The sequence below is a fragment of the Melospiza melodia genome, chromosome 1 (genome assembly GCF_035770615.1).
Source record: "Melospiza melodia melodia isolate bMelMel2 chromosome 1, bMelMel2.pri, whole genome shotgun sequence".
Lineage (NCBI taxonomy): Eukaryota > Metazoa > Chordata > Aves > Passeriformes > Passerellidae > Melospiza > Melospiza melodia.
The window spans coordinates 36,758,310-36,771,324 of NC_086194.1; the positions used below are offsets into that span (position 1 = coordinate 36,758,310).

At 35.5% G+C, this 13,015-nt stretch overlaps 1 protein-coding gene across 8 annotated transcripts in view; it reads right to left on the reverse strand.

The window, feature by feature from the left end:
• Positions 1-13,015, reverse strand: part of TBC1D5 (TBC1 domain family member 5) — a 317,794-nt gene that overhangs the window by 282,650 nt on the left and 22,129 nt on the right. For all 8 annotated transcript variants that reach the window (XM_063154185.1, XM_063154177.1, XM_063154169.1 and 5 more), the window contains exon 2: positions 5,937-5,998. The gene's annotated coding sequence lies outside the window, so the exon portion shown is untranslated. The remainder of the gene's footprint in view (positions 1-5,936; positions 5,999-13,015) is intronic.

Here is a 13,015-nt window from a genome sequence, read left to right on the forward strand (position 1 = left end):
AGGAATGTTAAATCCAGCTATAACCATATGTCAAATCCAAGTGCCTGGAATAAAGAAATAGCCTAAAATTAATGTTTACTAAATATAATGCTGTAGAGAATATATTCATCATCTTCAGTGCTACTATCAGCTTGTCTTAAGTTACACTTGAATGTTTGCAAGATCAGAATTTCAGCTGAAAGGAAAAACCTACTTCAGTAGAGTCACCACACAGGGATAACTTTCTTCATTGAACTTCTTGACTCTTCACTGTATCGCCAGTAAGATGTTAGAGGCTCTTTCTGACTGGCATCTTAACGCATATGGTAAGATATTATACGTGCACATGGCAGGACAAGGTATGCTGGTGGTATTCTACAAGCATACTAACTTCATGCAAATAAGTGGTAGTTACACTAGAAAAACTGATTTTTAGCTTCTCTCAGCACTGGAGACAGAATGAACAAGATTACAATACTCTGACTACTACCATGCTGCTAGTAAGTCACATTCAAGGTAGATGTGTCTTGTCAGTATAGACAAACTTGCAAAGTGCTCCTTATCTAGACATCAGCAAAATCATTAAAACATATTTCAGTATGAAACAGAATGAGCAAAAACATTTGGGATCTGAGGCTGGTAAACTCAACAAGCTATGTTTCTCAAGTTGCTAGTCATCTTTTAGATGCTACCCACTCCCCACAGTTAACATAAATAAAAAACTCTCCACTAAACATTGCTTAAAGCTTATATAATATTCACTACCATTACTGAAATGTAACTAGTTACTGTAATTCTCATGAGGATTTATTTCACTGCCTGCAAAATAGGAGGTATTTCCTCTTCCAGAAATACACCACGATATATGGACAGTTTATGTAAGGTGAATTTATGAATATCCTATAGAAGAAGTGGGAAGGGGAGATATTGTAAAATCAAAAAGTATTAGATTGCAGTTTACACTGTGAACATCTGAGAAGCCATGTTTTGCATAAAAATACAAAACAATGATAACAGTGCAAACAGAACAATTTACAATGTGAATGTTTAATCATGCAGACATACCTTTTAAAGTTCTTTCAGATAAAAAGGTAACATCTTTCCTACCACAAAAACTATGTAAATAAATGCACAAATATTGTTGTAAGTAGGTAGATATTTTGATAATAGAATGATTCAACTCTGTAATTGCTTTCAGATGTCCAACACAAAAGACCCTGTGCTCTTAATAACCCACTGTTTCTACCAATATTAAGCCAGGAAATTCCTACCATCATAATATTGCTTACCATGGTTACACCATTTCTCTCAAATTCTCATCTTCCTATAGCTGCAGCCTCCCTGTGTGATTCTTAGTCTGAGTCAGGAACAACTGCTTTTTCCTTTTGGACCATGCTGTACACTGCAATCATGGACTAGGCCTGGTAATGTCTTGCTGATTGTACTTACTCCCTCTTGCAGACATTCTCTTTCTAAGCAGTGCTGCAAAGATTTTTCTGTGAAACACAGAATTTCTACTAGCTTGAAGCTTCTTGTTTTGCTAGGTCTTTTTAGCCAAGGTCTTACTAAGACCTATATTTCATGTGAACTTATATTTTAAATAATGTCTGCAACATCTTTTTAAAATATGAGACTTTCATCAGTGTCAGCTCTGATCAATCCTACATCCCTTAAAACAGACTTCCAAAATGCCTTGCAAAGCAGCTCCCCTATAAAATGAAACAGAACTTGAATATTCATTTTACAAAGCCAACGCATATGTTTGGTCACAAATACTGGATTATTTTTCTAGTATTTCCTTCTTTTTAAACTTGTAAAGTTTGATTTGAGAGAGTGCTGATCCCTATTCTGTGAAGCAAGCTAGCATCATTAGGATGACAAAATCAAGTCTTATTGTGGCAAGAAGAAACATCATTTAGTGTCAACAACACACTGCTATTGATTTGAACTCCTCCTTGCCTCACGGGTGAAATAACAAGCTCCTACACACAGACTCTCTAAGCATACCAATAGAGGAAAGAGGCAAGAAAAATACTAAAAATGGCTGTATTAAAGATACAACAGGAAATATGTGAGTCATGAGATGCAAATTCTTTTATCTGTATGAAACAAATTGAAGAAGAGCTTAATATGGCTTCTGCAATTTCTATGGAGTTAGATTAGAACAGAAATATACCTACCAATAATATACCAGATTTAGGCTTCCCAACCAGTATCTCCTAACTGTTCAACACTCTCTGTGAAACAAGTCAGCTTCATGTTCATTATCTAATACTTACTAATCATTTTTATAAAATGTTGCCTTATTTTAGCACCCTGGTTCACCATTTCAGCAGGAATTATCCTTTAACAATACTGGTAGAATCTCATCAAAGCAGAGCTATGAAACTGTCAACACAGCCAGGTTGACTCTTTTCCTATTTCTGAACAGACTCCAAGACTTTTTTTTTTTTTCACTTCAGAAAAAAAAAATCTTTCTTTTTAAAAGATACAAAAAAGACTAAACCCATGGTCATGCAACATCAGTATAAATACCACTCTGCACAGTGCCCTGGTTTTGGTTGCAATAGAGTTCATTTTCTTCCTCAGGAGATGGTACAGAGCTGTGTTTTGGATTTAGGATGAGAATAATGCTGGTAACACACTGATGTTTTTGTTGTTGTTAAGCAGTGCTTAGTCTAAGTCAAAGGACTTTTCAGTGTCTCACGTTCTGCCAGTGTGGAGGTGCACAAGAAGCTGGAAGGCAGCACAGTCAGAACAGCTGATCCAAGCTGGCCAAAGTGATATTCCATACCACAGAACATCATGGCCAGTATATAAACTGGGGAGAGATGACCAGAAGAAGCCAATCACTGCTCAAGGACAGACACAAGCTGGGGGACAGTCAGCAGGTGGTGAGCAATTATTTTTATTTTTATTGTTTTTCTTGGGTTTTATTCCTCCTCTCTGTTTCCTCTCTTCTCATTACTATTATTATTATATTTTACTTTCTTTCACTTTTTATTTCAATATCTCATGGGGTTTTATTATTTTCCAATTCTATTCCTCATCCCATCATGGCAGAGAGGGGAGTTGAGTGAGGGGCTACAAAGTACTTGGTTGCCAGCTGGGTTAAACCACAACACACATCAATAGCTCCTTTTCTAGAACTTAAAGCTATGTTTTTAAGCAAATCTGCAAACTAAAAAATGCAGTGAAATGAAATACTGCTTGTGTTGTCTAACTACACTAAAATTTAAGCTAATTTCAAGCATTTTTGTAGCATCAATTTAGCATGCTAGAATTCCATCGCCTATCTCTTAAAACACGAACAAAGTAATATACACGGCATAAAAAATTACTTCAAGATAACTTCCTTGTTAAAAATACTTAAGTATAAGGAACAAAGCTATTTTCATACCACATCCAGAAAATGGATGAGGTGTGAAAGAAATCTCTTGTTTAATGCGACCTTTGGCTGTACTTTCACTTGTCATCATTATGAAGTAGCTACTCTCAGTGCCAACACATAAGCTGCGTTATATTATCCCATAACAGTAGTAGCATGTCTTTCAGGGAGTGTTTCATACTTCAAGAAACTGGTGGCAGAATGCACTGACAGCACTTACCTTTGTAGCTGCTTATAATAGGTCTTATTCAACAATAAGACCTCATTTACAAACGGAAATAAGAGGGCACTAAATTTCAGAGAGCATATCGCATAAACTAGGATATGTTGAGGAACTCCCTTGGAGTTCTCAGCTTCAGTGAAAACATTCAAATAAGAAGAAATGTAAATTTCAGATTGGAACTCTGCCCCAAATAATAATATTCAGAGCTTTGTTACTGTGCACAGACCAAAAATACTGCATCATTAAGATCCGCAACATACTTGACTTTTCTTAACGCGTGTAATTAAGAAAATATTTCTGGAAAGCAAATGAATTTGAAATTCAAGTAAGATTAATAGAACAAATACAGCAAATTTACGTTTTATACAATGGTAGCAAGCTGCAGAATAAAAATCAGTAGCTATCATTATCTAAAGCTGTTCATCTAACACCACAGAGAGAAAAACTATTGATACATACTGTACACACATTTTTATCCATGTATATAAATCAAAGGAAACAGCTTCCTTTAAGGCAAGCATATGAAGATACTAAAGCAAGATACAAATTAAATATTCATACATTCAATATTTCAAAATAAGGAATTTGGATATACACATGCATAATTTAAGTTCTATAGTGAAACCTGTCTACAGAGGCCATTTCTACTGTATTTCAACAGCACTGAAACTTGAAATGTACAATGCAGCCTTTCCATGCTGTGTTAAAACTTTAAAGTATATAGTAATTCATTTCAAGCACTAAACATGGAATAAAGGCCACATTATGCACACGGCACCTCTGCAGAGGAACTGCTGCTTTGCCCTATTCATTTCAGCTCTGAAACAGGGCTGTCAGTCCTGCAAGGTGCTTTCGGACTGCCTGAGGTACTCACTGGGAACTGAGGCCAAATAAATAGGCAACTTCAGGAATAAGGCGGCCCTGAAGAGCCCATCACTCAGAATTGACTCCAAGTCAAATTCAGATCCCAGGCACCAGTTTTAAACTCTGTTGAGCTGGTGCCCACAGCTAAAGCCTGAAATTGGCCCCTTACACTCTCCTTATACAGTCACTCAAGCCTCTATAGCATAAAGGTGATATTTCAGACCTTTTTGATTGGCAGAGGAAAGGAACACAAAACCAGGTTTTACACTATGTTGTGCACTAGAAATTATTCTTTATGATCACAGAACCTGGAAGTAGTTTCTGTACAATAACACAGGCATATTTAATTTGAAGAGCTTATAAATTTCTATGCATTCAAAAAACCCTGGGAGAAAAAAAAACCCTTACTATCCCATCCACCTTCCTTCCCTCAACATGTATCTCCTTCTGCATGTGTCATCTAAAGATACCAGCATTCCTCCCCATGTATTTCAAACCTCGCCACTGAAAAAGAATTCTCCATATGGGTTATTAATGTGAATATTTTATTTTCTTATTAAAAGTTAAATGTATTTAGTTCAAACATCAAAAGCCTCATTTTAAAAACATTCATTTTACTGGGACAAAAATATATGTTAACTTGAAGAATAATTAAAGAATACTTATTAAGGGGAAATAAAACTACTCTATTTCTACACAGTTTAAAGCAGACATTTATCTTTGCCCCTTAAAGGTCACTCATTTGATCTTGACACACCTATGAAATCACAGAAGCAAAAGCTAAGTAAGTAGAAAAGTGGTATTAAGGAATATAAAACTAAACAAAATTAGTATCTACATGGTAAATTACTTCATTGAAAACCATCTATGGATTCTGCAAAGAATATACTTTTGCCTTAGAGCTAGTACTTTAATTTTCAAGAACTAAGAAAAAAAAATCAAAACTAGTCAGTAACAATGCAGCGTCGAAAAGCAATAAACTCAAAATTAAGTTATAAATAATTTAAAGCATGTCATGAAGATGTATTAATAATTCATCAGATAAATAATTTACTAAATAATCAAATAAATAAATAATGAAATACATAAATAAATCAGCAAATAAATAATTCTGCAAAATAACCTAAACAATAAGTCACTAAAACAAATGACAAACCTACAAAACTACAATGATTTTCTAAATTCTGAGAGTTTTAAATAAACAAATGTATATAAACTAGATCAATCTTTGGTGGATAGAGAAATATTTTTCACTGCTATTGGTGAATTCCTGATTACACTGCACAAGGATACAATTTTAGATTTTACAAGAGTGCAGTTTTTCCCTTGTAAATTATTAACATGATTGCTACAATACATTCTGCTCTCTATTTTACATGTAATCCCTTTATGTAGCTCATTTTTCCCCCCAAAAAATGAAAATCTCTTTACAACATTCTTAATTCGCATATTTCTTTTTTTTTTTCTGGGTGCAGTACTTACAACACTGCAATAGCCTTCTTGGTGGTTCTCTTATTGTCTTCTGCAAACCTTCAGAAGTTTTGCTGCAGGGGAAAAACAAGTAGAATAACCTTAATTATTACAGATGGTATCTCATTCATTAGCAGATGACAACATTTTATTTGAAAGCACAAGAAAAGCTGTTTTATAATTCTACAAAGCAACTTAATGTGAAACAACCATTACAGTTTGCAGACTACCGAAAGTTTTTAGAAGTCTTTGGTGGAACGAGTTCAAGCAGACTGAGGCCTGTTTCTTGTATTTAAGCTGACACACAATCTGTGCAAACTGGCACTAATTCAGATGTAAAGACAAACCACAAGAAGGACAAAATACTTGGCTGACATCTAATGTTGTCCTTGATTTTGGAAGTTCATAGTCCTTGAAAGAATACAGTGAGATCATTTAATATCCACTATCTAAGTACATTCACAATTTAATTAGAATACTGCACTCCAAAGCCAACATTGGTACCACAAAGGTCAAAATTCACTCTTCTCCTCAATCAATTTTCAGTCTCCATTTATTTTAATGAATAATACTGACAGTCACCATAGCTTTCTTCAAAGTGGTACTCTGTAAATACAGCAGTTGAAGAAATGTGCCGCAAGTGTAATCATGCTACCAACTTTTATCTGTTCAGTCAAAAAGGTTTATTCGCTTTCTTCCGTAATACACATTACACACAGGAAAGAGCAAGACAGTTTTAGAAACCATGCTACTGACATGAATTCTTTATCTCTGTATGGACTACAAAAATGAAGGAATACACCAAACCTGAAGTTATATGTTGTATATATGCATGTTTTTTTGCTCCTCATTTCAAAGGAAGTCAGTGTGCAGCGTTGTTTCTGGAAGCAGTATCTCAAATTGCTGATGGTGCTGCTGTATTTCAGCATTTAAAAGCATAAAGGATAATTTACTCTTAAAACTACCTGGGCACATTATATTTAACAAGTCTCAAATTCTCTTTAGGGATTATAATAAGAAAACACTTTGCTTAATCATAAATTTTATATTTATCTTGGCTAAACACCCTCCTTTGGATAGACTGCCATGTTTTGTCAAGAAAAATCAACACAGTGGAAATGAAGTACTTGTTCTGTTGTGTGGTCATTCAAAAGAGTATGTAGAAGTAATGTAAATGTGCACCAGTGCTGCTGATAATTTCACGCTCTCGTACACTCATTTCAATTTGCTTTAAAAAGGACTATTCCTCCTGGCTAAATATAGTCATCATGAAAAAGCATACCTCCCCTTTGAGCTAATAACACTGCAAGCCTCAAGACACAACAGTACAAAAACTTCTATATTTTAAGGAACCTGAAGCACTTTCTCCTCACAGTATGTGTTTCTGAAGTGGGACAAATGAGACTGGGTTTTTTTATTAAAGTATTCTCATTTAGTGTACAGATTTCTCTTTGAAAATGACAATTCATTCCCACATCACATCTCTGAATCCCATCCAGCCCCCCAAAAATCATATATATCCCAAATGTTTCTTTTTAAAAGCAATGGGTTATTGTAAAAGCAGCCTACACTGTCACACATTAAAGCATTCTGAGGATTACTGGGACGTACAATGGCTCTGGAGGTTCTGGAATCAGACCTTCTATAGGAAGAACCATTTAGTCACAGAGCATTCATCTGCAGCTTTGGAGCCTCTGGAAGCAGTGATTTTTCACCAATGAGTTACAGTAGAGCTAGAACTGTAATTACAGTTACTGATGTCTTAAACCCAAATTTTTTCCTTTTAAAATTTAGTCATTTTTTAATTACTTTCATGTTTAATTTGGGTTTCTAATCTGTGGTTACAGAACTATCCTCCCCACACAACTACTTCTGTCTAAGGTAGAGGGCCATAATTACCTGCTCAAACAAGACATGTAAATCATTAAAAGAGGGACCCACACCAGCCAATGGCTTGGGATACTGCCACCTTTCCCCCACTTGCAATCACATGCAAATTCCATCCTACACAAGAGACAAAGACAGAAACTGAATTTGGTTCCTTTCCTTTCTTCTCCCAGCTGGTCCTCTTCCCCCTCCAGTCCTCAAACATCATACAGGCGCCTTACATCATGCAGATCATGAGGAAGATGTGTCAACAGAAAACTAAAGCAGAAGGCACTGATGTTCAGGTGTACTTCACTGAGAAGAACAGCAAAAATCAAGTAATCACGTGCATTCTCTACTCTGCCCAATCTGGGAAGCTGTGCCACAACACAGAGGCTCCCTTCCTGGCACTCAAGTTAATTTGGGTGGTAATTCAAGGAACTGGACTGTACTCCACACATAAGAACAAATTTCAAATATTTACAATGGCAAAATTATAAATCGTGTGCATAGTAAAAGGACTGAGCAACAAAGCTGTTTCATTTTCCTCCTTTTGATATTGACATTATTAGAAAGTTTCTTAGTTTGAAGGCACAAATCAGACCAAAAGAAACCACATATGGCTGCTTGCTTCCTTTGAATATAGGAAATACAGGAATATAGGAAACTAGGAAATACAGGAAATAGAGAAATTTTAGAAAGAGATTGCCATGTAACATCAAAATTTAGGATTTTTTTTTTTTTTTTAATACTCAGGAGTAAACACAGGGAGAAAGAAAAAGGCTGGACAGACCTGATTAACTAGATTATACTAATGTAAGGTACTGGCCACTATATTCTGACGCGCTTTTCAAGGATTCCTGGAATTGTTATAAAGTTACACAAAATATTTAGCATTATCAACAACAAAAAATAAAAGAAACCTGCAATTGTTTATAACAACTTATAAGTTTACATACAAGTTTTCATATAAGAACTTAAATAATGTATAAATATTTCAATACTAGAAGGTTCACTCTTGTATTCTTGTGCCACAATTCCCTCCTTCTATTTATTACAATTGATCAATTAAAGTAAAGATTATCTGTTTGGCTCACTTCACATAGAAAGATACTTTTGTGACACAGTACAGTACTTCATAAAAATTTTAAATGTATCTTATTTTTTAAATAATAAAAAGTAAAAATGTGGGTTTTTTACATATTGATAAGTCTAACTAAAAACTGTAAAAGTAACTCAGTCTTACAATGTTATAGGATAATTTTGAGTATGTTCTTGGTAAAAACTTTGAGTATTTCTGAATAACTTTTTAACCAGCTTCTTCCAATTGTCTCTAAGGTAAAAATCAATTCTAAAATATTGAAACAGCAAAATGTTAAATCCCAAACTACTGAATTAACTCCTATCAATACAAGACATAGCTCATTTGACTGTTATGACCCACATTTCCTAGTCGATTTTTAGATAAAAACAAGCAGATTACCAGCAAAGGTTTATCTCAAATTCCCACATGTACAGCATGCCACATTAAATATATGCAAATCAACCTCTTTCTCCTCTACTTTTTTTGAGCTGACAACTCATATGACCTGAAGCCATGGTTAACGATTACAATTATTTGACTTTCATATTTATACAATCAGTCATCAGATATGCATGTTAATTGATTTTAACAGATAGTTTTGTATTCTAATGATCAACGGTAAGTGTACACTTTACCAACTTCTTGATTTATAAGAAAATAAAATTTATATCAGTTTTCACAATTAACCCTTCACTGTATTGATCTGCAGTATTCAATGGGACCTTTTCAATAATATGTTAACCTGGAAGCAATCCAAACTAAGAAATTTTAATTTTGTTAGCAAAATTTAATTTTCAAATTACAGACACTCTTCTATTGTGTTTAAAATTTATCTAAACAATGCACTCTGAATTTATTAGAATTGATGAAAGATAATTTGTACTTAATTGTACTGGGCAAACAAGTAGTTTGCAGTTATTTAATATTCACATTGGCCACTTAAAAGTTCATTTCTCTTTTTCAATGAACCTTAGTCATGCATTCCTAGATTTCAATAAGCCCCCAATATGTCACATATACGACAGAGTACATTACATTTAAGGCCCTTATTTTTCAAGTTACATACTTAAGGCCAAAGGGTTCCTCAGTTGTCATCATTAAATATATTAAGTGAACTGTTTTGTTTTGATTTTTTTACATGGCTGAAAATTTAAACTTTGCAATTAAAATTTTATTTTGGATGCCCTATTTCTGGAAATATAAAATAGGAAAAAAAATAAAAAATTGCACACATTTTCAAGTGAAGAATTTACTATCTTCCAAGATTATACAAAGTGGAATCATTACCTTCCACAATTAATAGTTGTTGTTCTTGATGTCTATTCATAAAAAAGAGTGGATATTGCATCGTACTCTCAAAGATCAGATCATGTCTGGTTCTGTATAAGGGCTCTCCCAATTTAGGCCTTAATTGCTGCTGTACTAACTGATCATGCACCACTTTTGATAACGTAAGAGCTGCTGGATCCCTTTCTCAGCATATTTTAATACCAATATAGATATTTTAATTTCTGCAAAATGCAGAATCTTTCCATTTTCTATTAATAACTGAATGAGCTGCAGAGGCAATTCAGCTTTTATTCAGGTGAGCTTTATACACTGTAAGTTCTGCTACTATTCTCTTTTTGTCTGGTAGCTCCAATGAATTTCAAATGTAAGATTGAACTGTAAGATTCTGAGACATTCTCTACAACAAAAAGGGACACTAGCACACTCATGTAGATACACCATGCTTACTCAAATCCTTGCAATGGACCAGGAACAGAAGGAACTCAAAGTCACACTGCATAACCATGAATAAGCACCTTAACCCCTAAAACACTCGTTAATGGACTTCTCTGATTTTAAAAAAGTCTTGATTTCACACTGAACATAATGAGAAAGTTAGTGAATATATGATGGGATTTTGTTGCTTACTTAATAGCTGTTTTCCTTAAACTGAGGTTTGCCAGCATGACAAATACCAATAAGGCAAATAAATTCTCTTCAATCTTTCCCTTACTGGGAAACAACTTCTTGGTCTTCAACAGATCTTGGTTTTAATTCTGAACATAATGAGAAAGTCTGCAGGTCTGCAGAAGGAAGAAATACATTCTACTATAATCACTAACCCCATTTAAACACCACAGATATAAGTGCAGAAAGAACCTGATTTCTCTTCTACAATTCAGTGCTATGAGTTAACCACCTTAAGGTGGTTCACTGTAAGGTTTATAACTTTTGTAGCTGAGGCAGACCTTAAGATAAATGGAAAGGAGAAATAAAGATCCTATACTTACATGTGAAACTCCAATATAATCAGCCAGAAGAAAATATAAGACAAATATGCTAATAAAATCCACATATATATTTTACATGTAAATATCTAATAAACTTAGAAAATAGATACAATTCCTAATTTCTTAAAATGTTTTCTATCCCTGCTTCTCTTTGAACTTGCCTGCTAAAATTACAAACCTGGTAATGTCAGCTATGAAGAAAAAGAAGTAAAATTTAACAATTACTTATGGGCTGACTGAGCCAAAGAAGTCCTGATCTGACTAATAAATATGGCACATTCATTTACACCACAGTAAATGGGGTTACACCAAGCTGCCAAACAGTCACTAGTGGGGTTCTTCAAGGCTCCATTTTAGGCCAATGCTCTTCAGTGTCTTCATAAATTATTTGGATGCAGGACACGAATGTATACTGAGTTTGCTGACAACACTAAATTGGGAGGAGCTGTTGACTTCTTCCATGGCACAGAGGCCTTGCAGAACCATCCTAGCAAATTGAAGGGCTCAGCAATCACCAGCTGAATTGCAATTTGGAATCTGCAGCTGGGACAAGCAGCCCTGGATGTATGGAGAGACTGGGGAATGAGAGGCTGGACAGCAGCCCGGTGGAAAAGTACTGGGGGTCCTGGGCAGTGGTGAATGGAATATGAATCAGCAGAGCCCTGGCAGATAGAAGGGGCAACTGTGTCCTGGGGTGCATCCAGGCACAGCATTGCCAGCTGGGCAAGGGAGGGGATGGTCCTGTTCTGCTCTGTGCTGGGGTGGCCTCATCTTGAATACTGTGTGCAGTTTTGGGCACCACAATAGAAGAAATATAAAGCTATTAGAGAGTGCAGAGGGCCACAGGACGCAGGGTCTCAAGGGGAGGACACACAAAGAGCAGCTGAGGTCGCTTGGTTTGTTCAGCCTGGAGGAGACTGAGAAGACCTGCAGTTACAACTTCCTTGTGAGGAGAAGTGGAGGAGCAGGCACTGATCTCTTCTCTGTGGTGACCAGTGACAGGACCCGAGGGAATGGCCTGGAGCTGTGTCAGGGGAGGTTTAGTCTGGATATCTGAAAAATGTTTTTCACCCAAAGGGTGGCTGGGCATTGGAACAGGCTCCCCAGGGAAGGGGTCACAGCATTAGGCCTGACAGAGCTCGAGAAGCATTTGGACATCACTCTCAAGTACATGATGACACTCTTGGGGCTGCACTGTGCAGGGCTGGGAGCTGGACCTGATGATTCCTGTCAGTCCCTCATAACTCAGAATATTCTCTGATTCTGTGATTCATTTAAGTTACAATTTATATAAACATTTTCACAAGATGCCTGAACCTAGATAAAAAGTACAAACAAAAGAAAATACTGTTTACTACTCACTATTTTTAAACAGTATGTTAATTGCTCATCTTGAAGACTGACGATTAAAAGTAGCATATGATTAACAATATTCATTGTATTTACTAAAAACTGAGAGGAAACAAAGAATAGAAAGCAATTGGTGATACTTCCTGATGACAACTTTAATATGAAGAATTGCAACTACAATAAATTCCACAGTTAAATGTTAAATTAAGGCTATGTGTAGAAATAAGACCAATAAAACACATTGTGGGAAATGAGAAAATAGTGTACCTAAAGAATGTCCAGTTCTAAGACAAACATGAGTTCAGGGATTGCAAGCGACCATCCAGGCCACTAAAAATATTAAGGGGATTTTGACAGGAACAGCTGAGTGAAAAAAATCTGGAAGTACAGCATCAGTAGCTTAGTATCCAACAGTCTACACATAATCTTAGCCACAAATGTGAAGCTGAATCCATGAAATATAGAAAACCACTTACTATACTGCCCCTGTTGCACAGTAATGTGTCCTCTGG